The sequence below is a fragment of the Ambystoma mexicanum genome, chromosome 6q (assembly GCF_040938575.1).
Source record: "Ambystoma mexicanum isolate Mex_15411 chromosome 6q, UKY_AmexF1_1, whole genome shotgun sequence".
Classification (NCBI taxonomy): Eukaryota; Metazoa; Chordata; class Amphibia; order Caudata; family Ambystomatidae; genus Ambystoma; species Ambystoma mexicanum.
This window is the reverse complement of record NC_090937.1, coordinates 1427072871-1427091333: the sequence shown is the minus strand read 5'-3', so window position 1 is coordinate 1427091333 and position 18463 is coordinate 1427072871. Positions and strand designations below refer to the sequence as shown.

Genomic DNA, 18463 nt, shown 5'->3' with positions numbered 1-18463 from the left:
TGTTTTACACGCACGAGGGTCCCTTTCTTTAATGTTTTCTTTCTTGCGTGCTACATCACACGCTCCTGCAACGTCATTCCTAGAATTTCAGGGCTCAGCACTCTGGTAAGTGGGGCGCACGTGCATGCATTGTTTTAAAAAAATTATTTGTATGTGGCGGCTATTTAAAAAAATGCTTTCGACTCATCACTGTCAATCTTACTCACAATTACCTTAAGACTGTTATAAAATGTTCTGCGCACCTTACCGCTTTTGTCATAGTTGCCACTTGCACCTCCTCCTCAGGTCATTTACGTATTTGTTTTCCACTTTTGTGCTTTTAACTTCTTTCTTCAGTTATGCTACAGCAGCAGCTTTGTTCTTTTTTTACAAAAGATTCCCTTGTTGCTTTTCTAATGTTCCACTCTTGATATGAGACTTGCTACACTCTTCTTACTGTCTAAGCTGGTTCCTTTGGTATCCTCTGTATATTGTTTCTTTTTATTTTTCTATCAGCCACCTCCACAGGCCATGTTTCATCAGTCTTATTCCCAGGCCGCTAATGTTCCTTTATCCTTTGAGTTCATTTTCGCAGGTTACGTCCCGTTGTCGCCAAATGTTATGTACCCCTTTCATACCTTGAATAATACCCAAGACGGTTTCCACATCTGTCCATCTTTATTGATCCATATTAACTGCCTGCCTTTCTCTCCTTTCCATTCTATTCCATTCCTATTCTCACTGCATTCCACATTCTATAAGCCAGGACAGTAGCAAAGTTATGTGCTGCACTAGGCATTCTTTGGATCACAGCAAGTATCTGCCCCAAGAAGACAACTCCCAAAACGTTATGTTTGACGGGTGGGATTAAATTTTCCTTACAAAAACAAATCTCAGCGTCTAATGAAGCCTAAACTCCCCAGACCTCGGACTATATCTGGTCCAAAATGTAAAGTGATGCCTAAATATTTTGGAATAGTATTAACTGCGATAGACGTTATCGGGCATACAATTGTGCACATGGGCCCAATGATTGAATCAACAGCGAACATTGAAATGTACACTGTATTGGCTCCCAGTGGCTGCAAGGATTACATTCAAGACCCTCTGCATTGTCCACAAGGCCTTCTGGGGCCTGGGTCCTAAATACCTCCAACTCTCTCTTCGTAAATACCTTCCTACTCAAGCTCTTCGCTCTACCACCTCCCAACTCCCTTAGGATATGATATGGCATTTATAACACGCCTTTACACAAGTGTTTCGAGGCGCTACGAGGCAAGGGAGGGGGAGCAGGAGGAGGAGGGACCATGATCTTACTAGGCCAAGTGCCATTCAGATTGCGCAAGTGTGTGGGAAGGGGGAAGGGACAGTGCTGTACATGTGAAGATGATAATTAAGTAAACTGCCAGCATGTGGCAAGTGCATGGATAAGTGCAGGCATCAGGTGTCAAGGGCTGGTAGGGGGGACTGTAGGGATACAGAAACAGTCCCCAAGTGTGGGGGTTGCCAGGTGGACAGTGCAGGTGTGAGACGCTGGCAAGGGGTGGGGGGAAGGGAGGGAGGACCTGGGCCCGAGATCAGAGCGTGTCCAGGTAGCCAGTGCAGTTCAGGTTACAGCCAGGAGGTCAGCAGAGGAGAGGAGGAGAAAAAGCAGAAGGAAAGGTTTTGAGGTGCTCCCGGAACTGGAGATGGTTCTCCTCAAGTTTGAGGGAGGCAGGCAGGCACCCGCCGAAGAAATATCTGCCACCAACTCGTTGCTTGGAGAAGCGACTGACCTGGAGGGAGTTGGAGGCAGATGAGCGAAGCTCTCAAGAAGGAAGATATTTAGGACGAGAGATTTGATGGCATTGAGGCCCCAGACGGCCTTGTGAACGATGCAGAGGGTTTTGAACTTAATCCTCACAGCCACTGGGAGCCAGTGCAGGCATAACAGTCCTGGAGAGATATGATCCATAGGCTTGAGGCCAAGGACAAATCTCGCCGTCCTGTTTTGGATAAGTTGCAGAGGGCGGCGAGTAGAAGCAGGCAGATTTAAAAAGAGGCTGTTACAATAGTCCAGCCTTGAGAGGACCAGAGCTCTGGAGACAGATAGCTTCTGGGGGAAGGTGAGGGAAGGAAGAATACCTCAGAGAAGGTGCAGCTGGTAGTGTGACTTCAGAGATGTGAGGCAAGAAGGAGAGTGTGGAGTCAGAGATGACCAAGGTTTTTTGCCTTGCAGGTGGGAGTCGAAAGAGGACCAAGAGAGGCCGGCCAGAGAGCTACAGGGAAGGAGGGAGTGGGTGAGCTGAGCAAAGAGTCTGTGGTAGATCTCTTTCTTTGGCTGGGGCCTCCCTCTGGAACAGCCTCCCCGAAACTTGAGCACCATCTCTGGTTCCAGAAGCGCCTCAAGACCTTCTTCTTTGCTTCTGCCTTCTCCCTTCCTCTCCCCTGCCGATTTCCTGTCTAACACTGCACTGGTCACCTGGCTACCCTCTGATGTCTGGCCCAGTTACCTGGCCGTCCAGTTGCACACACACACTGCCTCCCAGCAAACCATTGCACTTGTCTGTATCTGTAACCCTACATTCCCCCAACCGGCACTTTTGGACACCTGCTGTCTGCATTTACCCTTGCACCCCTCACCAGCTGGCAACACTTGTTATTGCTTTGATCCCATGTACAGCACTGCCCCTTCCTTTTTCCCCTGGACGGACCTAGAAAACCATTCTGCCTTCTCAAAGTGCCCGTGATAGTTCTGGTGAGGTTTTACACCAATAGTGTGTGAAATGCGCCGTACCATTAACAGAATTAGAAAACTAGGGGGGTATTACCTTGAAAGCTCCCGAGATCGTCTACGCACAATATCGCTATTAAACTTAGAAATCGCACTGACCAAACCGCTTTATTTAGCGAAGCTCTTAAACTGACCGCGACTTGCAAGCTACTGACCGCTAATCGCCGCCTCACCCCCCAACAAATTAACACACCATACTCCGCATCTAACAAAAAGTAAAAGCCCTCTAAGAAGGTGAGGCAAAGAACACCACAGCTTGCATCAAGAAACAAACCTCTAGCTCTGCACAGGTAACGCTCCTTTCCTGACTGGCAACACCCATTCTAAATTCCAACGTAAACACTGTGACTCTCCGGCTTCTAACAGATGAAAGCCTCCTCGAAATAATCCGCAACAACAGTACACTGGAGTTTTTTTTTTACGAGAGAGAAGCCGCTAACAAACATCACACATGCCCTAGAAAATAAACTAAACTACTCCGTTAACCGTCCGGAATCTTAATTCAAAGACTTCTGAAACGTCAGAGAGAGCGCGCGCCCGGGATAGTACGTCACCATTTACTGCCAGAACGCAGCTGGTCAGTGGTCGCCGCTTCCTCTCACTACCCAGCTGGAATAGGAGTTGCACGCGCCGGGCAAGAGTTGCTGAATTTGTGGTTGTGGATTCTGCTCTCTCGCTCTCGAGGGTCACTGCCAGACCCGCTCCCGGTTGAGCCGCCGTGCGGGAGGGCAAGTTTGAAAGCGCCGGTTGGCGCGCGCTCGCGACCATGGACCAATCAGGACTCGGGTCTTTTTGGCGCTGCTTGGTGCAGGAGGCGGGGCTGAACCGGAGAGTCGCGGGTTTTGTTGCATTGATTCCAGGCCAAGGAAGAACCGTCCGTCAACCCATCTTCCAGAGGATGCGTCTCTAGAGCAGGTCTGTGTGCTTACGGATCCAAAACTGCCACTGCTAGCTCTCCGGTTGGGGGAGGGAACACAAGAGTAAAGCGGCGAATACTTGGCTGACGAACACGGTTCACAAAGGGGGTAAGGAGCTTTGATGGGCCGTGCTATTTTGAGGAGGGGGGCAGAATAAAGGGCATTTAATTACGCGTCTTGCGGTCCAAGGGTAACCCGGAAGAACGAGCCATATGTCACGCCGCCTGTTCAGAGACAAAACAAGACTTCACTCCTGTTCACAGTTTGGGGGTGGGGGGGCCTTGTTATCGCTCTGCCCCCAACCCTATGCTCATGGAGAACCAATGCAGCCGCTTTGCATTGTTCGCCTCCTTTCGCTGGGAAGGGATATGTTAGCGCACATCTGGAACGAGCTTCCGCCCAGTGCCTTCACGTTCCCTGAAAGTCTCAATGGCCCTTATGCTGATGCAGCCGCATTTGTTATTCTTGTGTTTTTCAAGCGCCTGTGAGTTGTGCTTCTTTCGCCCATTCATGCCCCGTTTCGTGCCAGAGACCGGATTTTTATCCTGTTCTATATGTTCCTCCTTCTCTTTTCCGTGTTGCTGTCCGTCTTCATTCTCGTATCAATGTTCCCGCCCCATTTCGTCTCCTGCTATCACCCCCCCTTCTGCTACGTATCACCCATCCTGCCACACCCCCTTTGCTACCCTTCCTGTCACCCGTTCTCGTTTTGCCTGCTTGTCACCCACCCCTGCATTTCTCGCTTGCCCCCTTTTTGGCGCACTTGCCAATGTTCGCATGGACCCTGAATTTAACTCGAATCAGCCTGCTCTAAAGGAAAAGTGCAAGTTAAATATTTAGAGCGTTATCCTTTAAGGAAACCAGCCCTTCCATCTGTTCGTTAAGGCTGTCGATGTTAAAATCGGGTTGCATACCTGTTCGTTCTTATGGAGAAATTCTGGCCATTGGGCACGTTTTTAGTTGTTTCCGCAATTTTCCAGGAAATGTCATTTTCAGTGTGAGACCTTTCTACCTAGGCCGCTGGGATCAGACACTTTTGGCTCTCCAGATGTTTTGAACTACAACTCCCAACTCCCATCAGCCCTAGGCGGCATAGTCAGTGAGGAATCATGGGAGCTATATTCCAAAATATCTGGAGAGCTGCAGACCCGCTGACATAGGTCCATGTAGTTGCCATTGCCTTGTTTCCCATTAGTGGTGTACAGTTCGGGCGCTCGTATTGTGCCAGTGTATTTGTTATTGTTGCCAGGGACACTTTAGGGGGTCAATATTTTGCAACCGACAAATCCTGAAGTGTCCACGTTTTTGAATGTTAATGTGGTGGACTTGGAAACATTAGGCACAGGCCGAACGAACATCTACCAGATGGGGTAGCACCCTACTAGGTCTTGGAACCTCGCACCCAGTGTGCTTTAAGTAGGATGAGAAGTGGAGGGGGGTGCAGGGTCTCTAACTAGTTGTGATGCAATATTTGTGGACCAGGTCTATAAAGGGTCTTGAGCAGCCTCAAATCCCAAGTACCTTACAACGTTTCATAAGAGGAGTGGCCTATGTAGTTAAAGGATTGATTTAACAGCCAGTCGAGTTATGTGCAATGAAAGGGAAAACTATTTATTTCAACTTTGACCAAAATAAATGTATTCAAATATGAAACAGAACATCAAGTCAAAAGTGCAATCCCACAGCTCTGGAAACAATCAATTATTCGTTTATATTAATTAAAGGCATTCTAATGATATTTTAATACAATGTGTGGGGGAAAAATCCATTATTCGTTTACAGTAATTAAAGGCATTCTAATGATATTTTAATACAATGTGTGGCAAAAATGTATCTCTTATAATTTCCCTTTCCTGTTTGAAAATTACATAATTTCTGTAACTGATTTGTGATTCTAAACATTACTGAAGGGGACATCCACTTGCAAAGAGCAGGACATTTGGTAAATGAGGTCATTCAAAATTTTATTTCAGATTTCTCCATTAACAATACACAAAAGGACACATGAGCAGATCAAGAAGATAAATACAACACCATAAAACCCAATTTAAAATCTTCTAGCTCAAAACATAACAGTTTGAAACAGTATGATAAGCTTCAAAGCGGGTTAAAAACAGAATCTGTTTGCGCAAAATATGTAATCTCAGGTCTAATACAACCAAATTATACAGAAAAGGCGTATCCTCCGAATTTAACATCATAGACCTTGTTTCCCTAATAAACCTAATTTGCTTGTTTCTGAAATGTGGTTTTAACCACACCTTCCTCAGATCATGATAGTGTGGCCACATGAGAAGAAAATGAACCAGATACTCATTGAGCCCAAATTTACAGCCACATATACCAGATTCCTTCATTCAACTCATCTGTTTAGACAGGGGCAATTAAGTTAAGCGAGCCAAAATCAGCAGCCTTCTTCCGGCTGGTGAGTTCATTTTATTAATGGGTCCAGGAACCAACTTGAATATTTTCAAATCGTACTACCAGACCAATGATAAGGATTTAGAGTTTGCCACCTCAGTCGAGCTCCTTCCCCTTTGACCCAGAAATAATACTTGGTATAGATTGTTTTAATGTGCCTGGCTCATGGCATTGCCCCCCCCCCCCGATCCTGACCGGAACTCCTGCCAAAGGCTGAGCCACTCATATATTTCCGCACACTCAGAGGCTTGTAACTATAGATATCCAATTAGACTATCCCTGACCTCATAATACCTCAACAAAAGGGACGCCTCATGTCAGTATTATGGCACACACAGTCCCAATACCAGAAGCGATTCTGAATTGCATAATTTTTTTATTACGAAATGGGTTCCACAAATCTCTCAAACATTGTATATAAAACATGTCATAATATAATAAAAATATTCTATTTTGGAAATCCCAATTTTCTATATTCTATAAAAAATTACATTCACAGACACTACAACACAGTAGATAATCTTAGAACAATAGTACAGAGAAAATATGTTCTCTCACCAAAAATGCAAGACCAATATTGCAACAACTGTAAATGTGCAAAACCCAATAAAGTGCAACAGTATTCATATACCCTATGAGGGAATAGTGTCCATGTCTCTTTGTTTAGCTGTAATTTCATGAGATTCACTTATGTTTTCATCACACTAGGACACTTAAATTTAACGTATACAAATAATACACACTAGAACACTATATACCCATCTAGGGGTGTAACATTACCTACAGGATAAGTGACGCCCTTTTATTGATCAAAAACAGAGGTGATGGCTGGAATGTTTATAATCTTAACCTCTGGCATTGCTCTGGGCAACCCTCCAGACCATTTTTCTTTGCCTATCAAGCCATTACAGAAGGGGAAAGACCATATGCAAAATCAGGCTTGGTCCCACCGCAAAAGGGGTAGTGCAGCCCGAACTGCTAGGTCATCCGTTCTGCATGAGACCACAAGTATCCCAGTCATGTTTCAGCCTCGTCCTTACCCTTTTGTAATGGCTTGGCAGGCAAATAACGAGGGTCTGGAGGAATTCCCAGAGCAATGCAAGAGGTTAAGATTGATATGATATGGCATTTGTAACGCGCCTATACACTAGTGTTTCAAGGCGCCAGATTAATTCTAAACCTTCCAGTTATCGGCTCTTTTGTTTTGCTGTTGTCCCTTTTATTGATGCCAGATTTCAGGTGTCAACGCTGTGTTTCGGCCCCTTTATAGTCAGAATACATTCACCCGTAATGTTTCTTTCCACAGGTTTAGAGGATCTTCATCAGCACATCAAGTATTTAAAATGGAATGCACATTTTTGAAATGCCACTTGTTATTCCCACACAATCCCTATTAAAACATTTGTGGAACACATCTAAAAAATCAGTACCAGCTCTATTACAGAGTGACCACACAACTGTGTATAAACTGACCTCAGTTGTGTTCACTTTTCGAGTATGGGGCTTTTCAGATACATTCTGGCATTGTTGCCAGGTTTAGTCACTGCCAGTCACTGGTACCTGGCAACTGGGATTTTTACTCTCACCAGTTCTGTGTGGAAATATTAAAACGCACAACACGCTGCTTAGTAACATGGAACTATACACTTTAGCTCCAAATTCAAATATATGCCCCTAGCGGCCATTTTGCTCCATTGTTTCCATTCACATGTTTGCAAGAATCATGCCTTCTGGATAATTCATAAGACTGTATGGGGGGAAAAAGAGATCTCCAGAACTACTACTAACATGCCATCATCGAAGAGGCAGCGGACTTGCCCATATTCTATGGTCTCCAAATGCGAAACCTAGAGCAAACATGGAGAAGCCCTGGGAAATAGGTTTGTAACTAGATCTGAAGGATTCTTTTTTTATTTTATTTTTTTAGGGCTTTACTTTGCAGTTCCTCCGGTCCTCTGCCATCAGCCAGATGCCGTTGGGCCTTGTTTTTTTTGTTAGATTTTTTAAAAATTGTTTTATTTTCTCCCATTGCCCAGGCCTGATCATGTGGATTTGATACAGGTTTCATAATTTAACTGACGGTGGCAGGGAAAAACTGCGTTCTTCACTCTTGAAGACGTGTACCAATTCAGTCGTGCCTTGTGAACTAAAAAATGCAACTGTTGCCTTTGAGGTTGAAAAATACCCTTGTTCCACTAGGTGCTTCCTGTGGTGCTTATCTAAGTGACATAACTGTTTTTAGCTCAAGTTGGGAGGGACACCACAAGAATATATTGCAGGACATGAATGAAGGCAATAATGATTCTGGAAGCTTCTAAATGTCGCACACCTCGGACTCCAAGAATAGTTATGTATACTCTTATGTTGTAATACGTCCAGGCGCGTGTGGAATGTTGATGGCTGTTTAGGCATAAACATTCCACATGGTCCAGTTGGTTCCTGGATGCCCTGCTGTTGGCTGCTTGCCTGCAGGGTCCACACAATAAACAGTTATACTTCTCATACCTCAGTGAGGATTCTTGGGCCTTGCAGAGTATTATGTTAAATTTATTCCCAACTATGCTGAAAAGACGGTGGCCATGAGGGCCCTGATGAAGAAGTCGGCCAGATTTATGTGGTCTGAGGAGTGTGGGGCAGAATTCGAGCTTGTTTAGATGGACATGGAAAATGCTCCGTGCCTGAGATCATTCGATCCTAAGAACAAAACTGTACTTACAGTGGATGCAAGTGATGTGGGTTTGGGGTCCGTGTTGGAACAAAGGTCGGAGGCTTTTGCCTCAAGGACTCAGAGAGGTGGAGAGCAGGTCCTCGGTCATCGAAAGGGAGGCGTTGGCGGTGCTGTGGGCTTCAAAGCATTTCAGGACATTTCTTTGTGGTGTTCCGTATGTATTTAGGACGGACCATAAACCTTTGGTCGAGGTGTTTTCTACCAAGGGTGTGACGGCAGTGTCCCCAAGGATAGCGAAGTGGTCAGTTGAGTTACAGGATTACAATTTTACCCTGCAATATTTTCCAGGAAAGCTCAATGTAGTGGCAGACTGTTTGTCCCGTTTGCCCGCGATGGATGGTGATGGTCTGGATCAGGTTAGGCTGGAGAAAGAGAAGGATTTGCAAGGTTGTCAGGTTGCTTATATTGCATCTGCTGTGGAGAAGTCATTGTGGGACGTTGAGTCTGAGGCTGATGTGGAACTGAAGTGGATCAGGGAATGTCTTGTCAGAGGCTGGCAGGCAGTTAAGGACAAACATGAGGGGAAGGGTTATTCCCAAGTATTGCATGAATTGGCTGTGGGTCCTTGGGGTGTCTCCAGAGGAGCTTTATACCGCCCGTCAGTCTCAGAGGTAAAATTGTGGAATTGGCGCATGATGGACATTTGGGTCGTTCTCTTGCCAAGAGAGATTTAGGGAAGATTACTGGTGGCCGTCGATGGACAAGGATGTTGAGCAGGCGGTAAGGGAATGTCAGGCTTGTGCTGTCAGTGATAAAAGTAAGGTATTGCATCCCCAACCTACACATCCTCTTGATGTTCCCAAACAGGTCTGGACTAAATTGGCTTTGGACATCATGGGCTCCTTTAAATGTCTTCAGCCTGAGAGTAGATATTTGTTGGTTTTAGTGGACTATACGTCTAGGTGGATTGAGGTAGCTGCTGTTGGAAGTGTCACTACCGATTCGGTTATAGCTTTCTTGAGGAAGGTGTTTGACCGAGAAGGGTTGCCAGCTTGCTTAGTGACAGATAATGGTGTACAGTTCACGTCCAAAGCTATGAGAGAATTTCTTGATCAACATGCTATCTCCCATCATTGGACTGCTTTATATAATCCATGCGCCAATGGCCTGGTTGAGAGGGCGAATGGTACTATTAAGACTGCCATACAGTTGGCTTTGGCTAATGGTTTGGATTGGCAGGAAGTTTTGACACAGTATTTGGCTGCTTATCGCAGGACTCCTTCAGTGGTCACGGGGAGGTCTCCTTTTGAACTTATGAGGGGCAGGAAGGCAGGCACCGTGTTGAGAACTTTGGCTTTGGGCGGTGGAGGTCCATGTGAGGTGGACCTGGAAGACATCCATCGCTGTATTATTGCACGCCAGGTTTCCATAACTTCTTCTCAGAAGTCCAGGAAGGAATTACAGGTTATGCCTTTTGATTTTGTGTACATAAGAAATCCTAGGTTTGTTCAAAAGGGCAACGGCACCTTTCTGCCTCCAAGGAGGGTGGTAAGGACGGGTAAGGTTCACGTGCAATTGGTGGATGGCTCTGTTTGGAGTAAGAGACGTGTGGTGGTTGATGACGTTGTCAATTCACGTGAGAGGCAGGATGTTGCTCGCGCTTCAGGTGCAGGTGTGAATGTGGAGTCTCAGGATGTTGCTCTGGGTTTTGATCCTATTGGTTCCCAGGGACTGGTGCACAGACATGAAGAGGATGTTGCTTGCTCTTCAGGTTCAGGTTTGAATGTGGAGAGTCAGTGTTCCTATTCGGCATGCTGAAGTGAGGAGTGAGGTGGGGCGCCTCCCTCGGCGGTGTGGGCCGCTCATAAAACTGAGAGACTACATTTGCTAGTAGTTGCTCTATTTCTGGGGTGACACTGTTTTAATTCACCCCTTGCATTGTTCTTAATATGCTGTGGTTGCTGTTTATTTGGATGTTATATTCTGCTGTTTAACTTTCTCAACGTTAGCCTAATTCCTGTTATTTTTCATCTGTGTTAATGTTTTATTGGTTATGTAAGGGAAGACGATAGGTTGTAATATGTCCAGGCGGGTGTGGAATGTTGATGGCTGTATAGGCATAAACATTCCACATGGGCCAGTTGGTTCCTGGATGCCCTGCTGGTGGCTGCTTGCCTGTAGGGTCCACACAATAAACAGTTATACTTCTCATACCTGAGTGAGGATTTTGTCACTCTACCTTGGACATTGGGTAGGAAGGGGGTCTTCTTCAAAGCAAAGTGAAGGCTCCTCGATTCAGAGACCACCTGCCCCCCAATAAAATCGAGTTACAGCTTTACATCAGTGCACTGCTTCTACCTGCTCATGTGGGAGAAACCTAGGAGGGGAAAGCCCAAACAGACTGCCATAGAAGCCTACAGATGCAAAGACGGGGCAACAACAGTACCCCAATTAACAGACGGAGACGCCCACTCCAAACAGGTAAACAGATCATTGCCATTGTAGGAGCTCTGCAGGCATCACTTGAACATAAGATTGACACAGTTCTAGTGGATGTCAGCTTACTCAGGCAGGATGTGTGGACATTAGCTGATAGACGGCATGTCGAACACACAGGTGCAGGTGAACAAAATCAATATAGCAGGTCTGCAAACAGAGGTGCAAGAACTGACGGATTCGCTCACCTTTCTGGGATGCCGTGCCAAGAGCTTGGAATACAGAGACAGAAGAAACATTAGGATTCTTGGCCATCCGGAAGAAGAGGAAGGGAGCTACCCCCACGACATAAGTGGAGAATTTACTATTTCAAGAAGTTGATTCAGGCGCAATCTCACAGGGCTTTGCGGTTGAGCACCCATATAGATAATTGACCAAGAGACCCCCTCCTGCAGGCACTCCAGGCCACTAATGGCGAGTATCGTGTACTACAAAGATGGGGAAAGAGTACTCGCTTTCTGCAGGGATAGGGATACAGTTGGAAGAGCTTCCTCAACTCTCCATCTACCCTAACTACACGCTGCACGTACAAAGACATAGACCTCACAGCATAGCAAATCTGCGGTATATGTTGATCCTGCAAATTTGAAGGTGCTATGCAAAGGCATATCATATGAGGCACACAACTGGATGGACATCAACAGAGTTGCACTGCTTCCAGTAAAGAACAATTGATTATGCACATCACACAGCTGCGGAACCGAACTTGGCCACCTCCATCTTTGTTTGAGTTTGGGGCACCTCCTCGAGATGTTGACCAGGTTACGAGGCCTTGTCTGATGCCCCCAATCTAACTTACACACCTACAGACTAGTACTTTTCCAGAAAGGTCACCTGCTGATAGAGACCCGGCCGATAAAATTAAGTGACAAGTAAACACTCTGTTTCTCATGGGAGCCGAAAGAACTCCTTCAGCTTCTGCAGTGTTCAAAACAAACCTTGACTGGCCTGGGGAAATGCAATATGTTTTTCCAGTGTTTCAGAAAATGCAGAAGGTATTCAGAAATTAAGCTTTCACTAGGAATTGGAAGCGAGAGTCCACTGCAGCGCCCAGAATGCATTTCACATAGACACCATATTTGAGTCACTGAGATTACATTTTTTAAATGCATTACTTTCCACCCTTGGACATTTGACTTCCATAGCTCAGTGGCACTAAATTGGGTTTCTGAAATCTGCGAAACATTATAGCTAAACTAGAAATACATTGCAAACCACAACAAATCAAAATGGTAAAGATGCAAGCAAAAGTATAACATGGGGTTTCACCAATATTTGGGATCCATGAAAATAGCCAATCCCACCAGTTCCCAGAATGAAAAGAAGTTACTTGCTTTGTCAATCCTTCAAACTTTGAATGTGGCTTTGTACACACTGGGAATGGTCACTCGAATTGAAATCGCACATTCCTTCAAAAGCATTGTGCCCTAAATTATGTTTTAATAACAGGTAATCAATAGTAGCTCTATTCTGCAAAACTGCTTTACTTATAACTAACTTTGCTATCTAAAAGCAAAATTTCTAAGGCTTGAGAAGTATAATTCAACACTTTCGCTACTAAACATGCTAGCTAAATCAAAGATTTATAGTCCCCAGCAGCTAACCCCCAAACTTCCACCAAATAAGCAAGAGCTAGAACTTCTATTTCAGACAATAAATGCACATGTGAATCATAAACTGGGGTTAGCCATATAGATTAAAACATAGATATGCCAACTCTAGCTAATGCTAGCTGCAAGGGAACCTAGGTTAAGGCTAGTTGCGTTGCTGCAAATGGTCTTCCAGAGGTGTTAGCAGGAACGTGGGTATACATAGTATTCCCGCATGAGAATAACCATCCTACCGGGTGTTTGACATTGTGCAAATGACTAGCAGCTACAATTGTACGATTACAAGTCATGGTGTTGGTCACGTTGGTGCATGTGTTCGGAGAACATGCATTTTTTTTTCATATAGTCCGATTAATTTCTTTATTGATATTCGTAAAGTGATTTTAAATTTCATTTTGTGCTCCCGGATCACTGCGACGTTCGTGCTCAATTTGGGTGCATTCTAACCTGCTGGGGGCAGTGTGCTTGTGGCCACGGGTTAGCACATCTTCCATTAATCCCTGGTGGTCCTCTTGGTAATATCAATATGTCCGCCGATCGCTGTGCACCCGGTAGGATGTTTGGTCTCCCTCCCTCTGACCACCTGTACTGGGATTGGGTTACGCTTGCACTTTTTGGCCTATCGGGGACCGGCACGCTTTACCCGGACCCCTCACCAAAGGCCCCTGTCTGCCCCCTGGACGTAACGCTGTTTTTTGCTGCCGCTCCTCTCTGTATGTATGTGCCTGTATGCCTGACCCTTGTATTTAGCTATCCCCCCTCTCAAAGCATCTCTCACTTCAATGCCTCCTCTGCTTCAACAATCTCGCGCTGCCTGCTGTAAGTCTGATTGCCACATTATGATGGTACCATCACTGCCTTGTTGCTGATGCTCTGAACTGACTTTTTCACTCATGTTGGTCCCCCATCTTGATTCTCGTCGTTCTCCTACTGGACTTTGAAACATCACACAATTTTGGTGGCGACAAACATTGTTGTGCCCATCAACGATTTTGAATCTTGGCTTACACTTGCTGGACTCTGCAACATAAGGTGTTCAGTTTGACCTCTTCATTTTGGCGGTGCTCACTTCATCTGGTTGTTTGCTCTACAACACTGTATTACGATGGCGTTGCTTTTTTCACCTCACTCACTGTTCCTCAGTCTTCTCTTCCTCTCACTTGTCTGTACCTTCTCTCCCCCCCCTCCTCTTTTCCCCAATATTCTATGCATGTGCTCTATCAGAATTGTCGTCTGGCCTATCATGCTAGTTGTTCTGTTCCTCTCCTTTCCTTTCCTCCTCCCTCCCTCTCTCCCTTTCCCTTACCCATTGTCAATCCCCTTGCACTATCAGAAATGTTCAGGCCTAGTACGATAGTCGCTTGTCTGTTTCCTCTCCTTCGATCCTCCACCGCCCCTTCCTTTAATCATTGTCAAAGCTCTTGCACTTTGAGAAATTTCGTCAGGCCTAGTACGATGGTTAATTTCCCATTCTTAATGTGTCAAGGCCTTGTAAGAATGTTATTGTATTTTGTCATTGCTCCCTCCCCTGCCTTGAAGCGCTTTGAAGCTTTGAAACCTGTTGTGTATAGGCGCTATACAAATAAACTATATCAATTGTTTTTTTAAAAAAAAAATTCTTTATTATTTAAAAGTAACAAGTACCCAAGTGGGTATATAGTTCCCCGAATACCCCAACTTTAGACTCACAATTTTACCATCAGTTATTTTCCATTTCACAGTTAACACGTATGTTACCGCATCAAACTAATGTAATGTCGGGGAGATCAGTTATATGTGCCGTCCACTCCGAGACAATTGTTTGTGTATTCCTCTTCCACCGTAGCTCCTGGGGAGGATTCGGGGGATTGCACTGTTTGTACCTTGTCCATTTGTTACTGTCTGTACGGGGGCCGGTTGTCAAATGGCCAAATGGTCGACTGGTACTCGGAAGTGTTGAGGCAAATATGGTTTCCCTTCGCTCACATAGGTCCATGCAATCCAACCACCAAGTGGGTCTCACCCCAACCCCCATGTTCTGGCCACTAGATATCTAGCTACTACTGAGGCCATGCCCAGCAGTTTCTTTTCAGTGTGGGCACTCGCTTCGATCAATGCTAAGAGACCTAGTTCGGTGTGTATGTTCGTGCCGATGGTAACATCTCCGACATGGCCCCCTCTATTTTTCCCTCAGAAGCTTCTAATATTGGGGCAACTCCAGCACACATGATAGAAGTCTGCTCGGACTGCACCACACCTTTTACATGTAGATGGTCGGTCAGGGAAGAATCTTCTTAGAGTGAGCGGAGTGCAGTAGACTTGATGGATATATTTATAGTGAAGCAGCCTATATCGAGAGTTAAGGGAGATATATCGCGTTTGTGTGCGGATGAACTTCCATTGTTCTCCACTTGGTGTTTTTGGTTTTTCCCCAAAGAAGCCTCCCATGTGGTCCTGTATGTTCGTTCCTGTACTACCTTCCCATCCCTCACAAGCTTATAGATGGTAGATACCAGCTTTCTAGTAGATGTGGGGCGAACTATGTTGCATTGACCCGGTTGGCGGAGTGGAGCTTGTGGGAATTCCGGACATTTAGCCCCGAGTATGCTCTGCAGTCTGTAGTAATGAAGTAAAGTCACCGCATCAGTGTCCCCTCTGACGCTTGGTTCATCCCATTGTACAAACCAAGCTTTCAAGTATCTGGGAATCACAATTAGCAATGACAGAAACGAAAAGACCATGCTAGATACACTTTGGATAAAGCTAAAGAACCTCACAGCACAAGCAAAGGCGGTGGATAGGAGGCACGGCCGCTTCTCAATAATTCCCATCCTGAGATTCTACAAGGCCAAGGTGGTGCCAGCTCTGATATATTGCATAGATGCAATGCCACTGGTCCCGAATTCTATCTGGGTGAAATATGAAGTTTGTTTTGGCGATAGCGACATCAACTCCCATGGCACTAATAAGGAGGGAACTTTGCATAACATCAATGTTGGCAATCAAAATGAGAGCCACTTTGATGTTATATCGCAAAGTTATCAACAAACCGGAAGCACGAGTGCTAGACCTCATTCGTAAAGAAATCATAGACAGAGATAACTGGATGCTCGCGGAATGGGAACAAAATAATCAAACAATCTTGAAAGAACTGGACCTGTCTATAGAAACTCTAATCCAAAACCCAAACAGAGTAGTGAAAAAACTGTTTGAAGCGGACTGGATTCACACGCAAGAGATGGCAAATGACTACTCACTGACAGCTAGTTTGCCAAACGCTCCAATGAAGCTAAACGCAGTCCGAGGCTACCTTCACAAATTTCCGGAAAAGAGACTGAGTCGCTTATTTCTACGATTCAAACTAAATCAACTGAAAACTAATGAGATTTTGGCAATTCGTAAACACGCTCAAACAAATTTATGTCGCTTCTGCAAACCAAATGAGCACATAGAAACCACAAAGCATCTGATAATGGAATGTCCAGGTTTGGTAACAGAAAGGCAACGCTTTCTCACGGACCCACTGAAACATTATTCAACACTAGACCTGGAAAACCTTTGGTCACTATTGAATAATGGGAACAAGAGATGCGTCATAGGAGTAACCTTGTTTCTCAAAACACTGAATCTGTAGCAGAAGAAACTGAACAGGAGAGGAACGTTTCACCCCAACTCTGATCCCTCTGGAAAGGTCTATCTTAATGTATGGATAGAGACTCATTAACAAAGAAGAACTGCGACAAAAGTAAAACTTGAACTCACTACATTAAGTCCAAGGGATTCAGGACTATCAATTACAAGCCAAAGCAAGGACATTTTCACACAAGCTGTAGACAGGAGTTTACAAATGCTTTTCTGTTTTGTAAAAATTGTTATACAATTAAATCAAAATAAAAACAAAAAAAAATATTATAAGTGTGGATTTTAGTGAGATTTCTCCATTTGTTGTTGGTGTACTGACAGAACTTAAAATATTCATGAGCAGAGATTGATTGATGAATATCATGATCCTCCACTGAAGAGTCGTTATGCATCACGCTGAAAATGTGTCTCAATTTTGAAACTGGTGTTGGCACTGCTATCAGACAGGTTGTCAGTAGATACATTCCATTATGTGAATTTGATAAACACAAGTACGTGATTTTTAAATTTCCTGAGCCAAATATATTCAGATATTCTGTGTTTGGGCAATTTGTATTTGAGGCATCCTCAATGCTTTGTGGATTCGTTTCTTCGTGCCGCTGAGGCTGGTTTGTCAGCGTTGACATCAAGTGACCCCCGAACCTCATTCTCCATTTTCGTCACTTTCACATTGAATATTTGCTTCTCCATTATGTCATCTGATTCTTCCAAAGGTAGACCGTTTATAAGTACACTTACAACAGCCAGGCACATCACGTACGCAGTCTGTAAAGCAAACCAGAAAAGGCACATCATTGTTTATAATCATTCTCTTAAATAACATTTGTCATCAGGGACATACTCCAATTTATATTTTGCCTAACGCTATGACATCTGCGGGTACAGGTCGGCCACTAGGCTGCACCATCTACACATTTACACCCGGTACTATGCGGTCTGATGAACCAAAACCATAGTCCGTGCTCTTTCAACAACCCATTCGTTATCTGCATCAGGGCCACGCCTTGTGGATGGTACAGGACATGGTAGGGACACTCGACAGTGGTCTCTTGGCAATAATCCTGAATTAACATGCCTTGGAAATGTTTGTTCCATTGTCACACTGTATTTGCAAGAGTACTCCATAATGCAAAATAATCTGGTCAAACAACTTAATAGTGTTCAGTTGTGGGGCCCTCTTGCATTTCAACACAATCCAATATCCTGAAAAAGTTTCCACAATGGTACGTGCATGTTGGCAACCTTTACTGTTTGACATAGGACCAACATAACCGATTTGTCAAATTGGACCCGGTGACTGCCCTGGACAATGAGGGATGGGTCTATGCTATTGATTTTGGCACACGGGACATTACAAAATAACTGTTTTCGTTACCTCTAAAGGGATATTAATCCGTTGAGCTTGTGCCCACCTGCAAGTAGCTTTTTGTCCATGGTGCCCACATTTCTGGTGAGCTCACTTGGACAGACCCTCCAAATCGTTCTCCTGAACCTCTGCGTCCACAGGTGAAATCTTGGTGTGTTCATCTGCAAAAGAATTAAACCAATGTTTTAATGAGTCAGTAATACTGTAGATCCTGAGTTTTGGGAACAGAATCGTTACTTTTGGTCTCTGGATGGCCAGGATATCGAGCAAGTGAGTTTATATACTTGTGGGGTTTGGCTCAGTGATGCATCATCAGAGCCGCCAATGGTCTCCCACTTACGAGCTAAAACCAACGCCTTGTCCAGCCAATGCACGCGGCCTGAATCAAAAGTACAGGCATTTCTCCATTTTATCAGTTCTTGCCTTTTTATAAGTCCAAGGTTATACCAACAATAACTAATGGATCAGGCAATGCCGATCATCCTAGAAACTACCTAGCCTCAACTGGAAGGCCTGTTCTGGAATATAGTCCTGGGACTCCCGCCATCTACACCAGTTAAAATCATATGGCGGCAGTTGGGCCTTTCCTCATTAAAATCAACTGTTTACTAA

General features: G+C 44.8%; 1 protein-coding gene across 3 annotated transcripts in view; it reads left to right on the top strand.

Annotated features, from left to right (window-relative positions):
* Positions 1-3340: 3340 nt before the first annotated feature.
* The window catches only part of NSD2 (nuclear receptor binding SET domain protein 2), a 1742450-nt gene continuing 1727327 nt past the window's right edge, over positions 3341-18463 (top strand). Inside the window, exon 1 of one of the 3 annotated variants that reach the window (XM_069632135.1) lies at positions 3341-3777. The gene's annotated coding sequence lies outside the window, so the exon portion shown is untranslated. The remainder of the gene's footprint in view (positions 3778-18463) is intronic. The other 2 variants (XM_069632133.1, XM_069632132.1) reach the window with 2 other exon arrangements.